This window comes from Micropterus dolomieu, linkage group LG14 (assembly GCF_021292245.1).
Source record: "Micropterus dolomieu isolate WLL.071019.BEF.003 ecotype Adirondacks linkage group LG14, ASM2129224v1, whole genome shotgun sequence".
In the NCBI taxonomy this organism is placed as follows: domain Eukaryota; kingdom Metazoa; phylum Chordata; class Actinopteri; order Centrarchiformes; family Centrarchidae; genus Micropterus; species Micropterus dolomieu.
The window spans coordinates 8221928-8225891 of NC_060163.1; positions in this window are offsets into that span (position 1 = coordinate 8221928).

Below are 3964 nucleotides of genomic sequence, written 5' to 3' on the forward strand. Positions count from 1 at the left end.
CTTGTGAGGGGTGTTGTTGTTCACAACAAGCCTTTAGAGGGCAGCAAGAACACACAAATAAAGTACAAAGCTGTCAGACGGCTGCAGTTTCCATTTATAGGACTTGTAACTCACAACTTCCTTATCTAATTCATTCACATGCTGTTATTTGCACCCTTCTTTTAAGGCTAATGTACATCTTTGATTCAGATTTATAGCACATATCACAGTACCATCAAGGTAACATGATTCATTTGAATTTGAAGGTCTTTAACAGCAAAAGCATAAATAAATTTTTTTCTGAATGACATCACATCAGTTTGCCAATGAAATTTAACCATTTCGAGGATTTTGGTGATTCAGACATAAGGGAATAGTGTATCATAAATATATATATCCATCCATCGTCAACCGCTTATCCTGCGTACAGGGTCACGGGGGGCTGGAGCCAATCCCACAAGACATCGGGTGTAAGGCGGTGTACACCCTGGACAGGTCACCAATCCTTCGCAGGGCCACACAGAGACAAACAACCAGTCGCACTCACACCTAAGGACAATTTTAGGGTCACCAATCTACCTTGTCTGCATGTCTTTGGACAGTGGGAGGAAGCCAGAGCACCCGGAGAGAACCCACACAGACACAGGGAAAACATGCAAACGCCACAGAAAGGCCCAGAACAACCAAGATTTGAACACACGACCTTCTTGCGGTGAGGCGACAGTGCTAACCACTGCACCACCGCATCGTTTATTTATTTAATTTATTTAATTTTTTGAAATATGTGACGTAAAATAATATCATCTGACCTGAAATGTCACTTTGTTAAGAAAAGAGGAAATGTCTCAGGATCAGTGCATCAGCTAAGAAATGGTGCTCTCATCACTTAAATCAACATCTTATGTACATTTACTATATATCAAATTGACAGTTATCACATATGGATTCTTAAGGACTCCCTACAACAAACACCCACACCACTCATCCATTGTAAACCCCCACGCTCCTTTTCTAAAATGGTCCAGCTGTCAAATACCAACACTTTGGTGCAGCTGTTGACCCCCGGGAGGATAGCAATTGATTGTCACACCTATTCCAACACCCCACAGTGCACATAAACATGCATGTACACACACACACACACACACACAAGAAAACATTCCCTGACATTTGACGCTTGGAACCACACAGCTTTCTGCATGTGAATGCAGCTGAGAAAAAGACATGACAGAGTAAATGTAGAGCAAACTGTGGGGTTGGGGGATATGAGCTTTTGATATGTGTTAACTTTACTTGTAATGCAAACACAACCAGACGAGTGCCTTAATGTTCATCTTCCGCAGTTGTATGTATTTATTGTAAACACAAAACTGATTTGACAGTGTGTACTGGCACTGTGCACAGACACATCAGGTAAAGCAGTAACAGGAAGGTTGAGAGAGTTTTAAACTCAACAATTTAATGAATCCTTAGAGATTAACCTGCCATATTCTTTTCATTTGCTTTATGCACAACATCTGTATCTTTTCCTATAATTTTTATGTCTCATATAGCATTTAGTACACAGGACTTTTTGTTCCCCCCATTATCTGGGCACTGAGACCTTGACCTTGCACATCTTACTCTTGTTTGCATGCAACATTCATAATCTTGGAATTTAAACTTAATCTACTGCTTGATAAAAGCATCATGTGAAGTGTAAAGTAAGAGCAGGTCCAGACAGTGTGGCGTTAACAGAGACAGGAAGTGGAGGTGTCTGGCCCAAGAATGTTTCTGCTCTCAGGTCCCACCCACAGGAAATGCCTGTCCAGCCCGTTTTGAGTCTGAGCTGACAAAAAAAAAGAAGTCTCCTGTTAGTGGATTTTGTTTCTGACCGAGGAAAAGATGGATGGAGTTTTAATAATAAGAAGGCTCGTCCTAGTACTTGTACACTGTATAGTTTGGATAAGCAGATGTTCCGATGGTTTTCAGAGGTGATCTGGTTGGGTCAAGGGTTACAGCCCAGGGAAGCTGAAGACTAAACAGTGAGCACACATTCCTGAACTCTAAATTAATCATTTGCTGGAGGAGGCATGTGGAGGCAAACACCATTGGGAATATAAAAATGCCTTTCCATTCTCTAATTATCTTAAGATGTGTAGTATTACTTGGTCCTGGTGCACTGTGTGCCCGTGTTTTCTGCACGCTCGTCCAGCCATTTCTTCTCTTCCTCTGTCATTACATTATGCTGTGAATATTTTCCACTGCAGCCTAAAGCCATTGATCTAATTATACAACTTTGTGAATACTTCCAGATATCCTCAGTTAGACTATTTCAGTGTCTTGTGAATGGCCAACTGATGATCGCTCACTGGAGTCAGTTTCCATACTGATAGATGCTTTGGGAAATAGACGTGAGCATCTAACGGCCTGCCAAAGTGAAGCTAAAAAAATGTCAAGCAGTTAAAATGAAGACATTGGTTCTGTGTTTGTCTTTAGTGAATCAAAGGGATTCATTACATCTAAAATAGCACTGGGATGTGTGCACTTTATTTTGCATTAGTTCATTGTACTGTAAGCTGTTATAAGCCAGAAAATATATTTGTCTTGTTCAGTAAGAAATGTACACACGGTCCCTTCTCTTATATTAAATATAATGATGTATGAAATATGATGTATGATGTATGAAAAAATGTGACACCATCACACTAACTTCAATTGTTACGTCCTGCAATTTGTTACAAGCACTTGGTTAACTTTTTCAGTGTGCATGGACAAACTGAAGTCTTACTGTTGGTTTTCAGTTGCTCAACATCCTATTTTATACCCAATTATTTTAGCTGGGGACATTCATTGGAACTGCTCAGTGAAACCACACTTCCACTGGGACAGTTGCAGGGTTTTGGTGACGAGTGCAACCAAACAAAGGGAGGAAGGGAAGCACTCTCACAGTGAACACGGGGATTGTAACTGCCAACCTTCAGGTCATAAACCCACCTTAGTGACCGTTAGGCTGCTGGTTATAAATAGATAATTGTTTTAGGAATATAACAAAATAGCTATTAATTCATTACCCACCAAATTACACACACTTCCTACACACCTCAAACACATACTGCAGCAAAACAGCTTGTGTTACTTGTCCTGTATTAGAGTGGAGCATTGTCCACGTGAGATGCTTTTGATTAAATAACTGGAAGGAACAGAAAATAAAAGTGTACAATAGTATTTTCAAGAAGTACCAATGATAGATCAGAATATCTGTTATAACAAAAGATACTTTTAGATACAAAACCCTATTGATAAATACAAAACCCTTTTGTCTGATGACTCTCCACACAGCCGTATCAGCTCAGCTCGAGTGCCCCTTTGTCAACACCAAATGCTCCATAAAAAGCTTAAGTGATTTTAACTGTCTGTTTTTTAACATTATCTAAGGAATAGTTTGCCATTTTGGGAAATATGCTTATTTGTGTTCATGCCTCGAGTTACATCAGAAGATTGATACCACTCATAAATATTAAGCTACCACCACCAGCCAGGTTAGCTTAGCACAAAGATGTTGGGGAAACCGGTTGCTATGATATGATGATAGCTATGTCAATTAGAGTGTTAATTAGTGAGAAATAGAAGTTGTTATATTTTGACAGAGCCAGGCTAGCTTTTCTGTTTCCAGTCTTTACACAAGGCTAAGCTAAGAATTCTGGCATTAGCTTCAAATTTAGCGTACAGACATAAGAGTGGAATCAACCTTCATCATGTCACTTATTTAGCTTCTTTGCCCACTTGTTAGCCAATTTCCATGCACTCATTTGTATGTTTTCCCCCCTTAACACAAGCATGTGGATATACTTTTTTAAAAATCAAATTATAGTTTCTGTTTATTTTTTTCAGATTAGCTGGCCTACTCCTCAATCTTCCCAAGGATCCCCTGGTAAGTGCAAACATACTCGTACCCCTAGTTCTGTGTTAACACTTCACAAAGTAATATATTACTTTCTTAGTC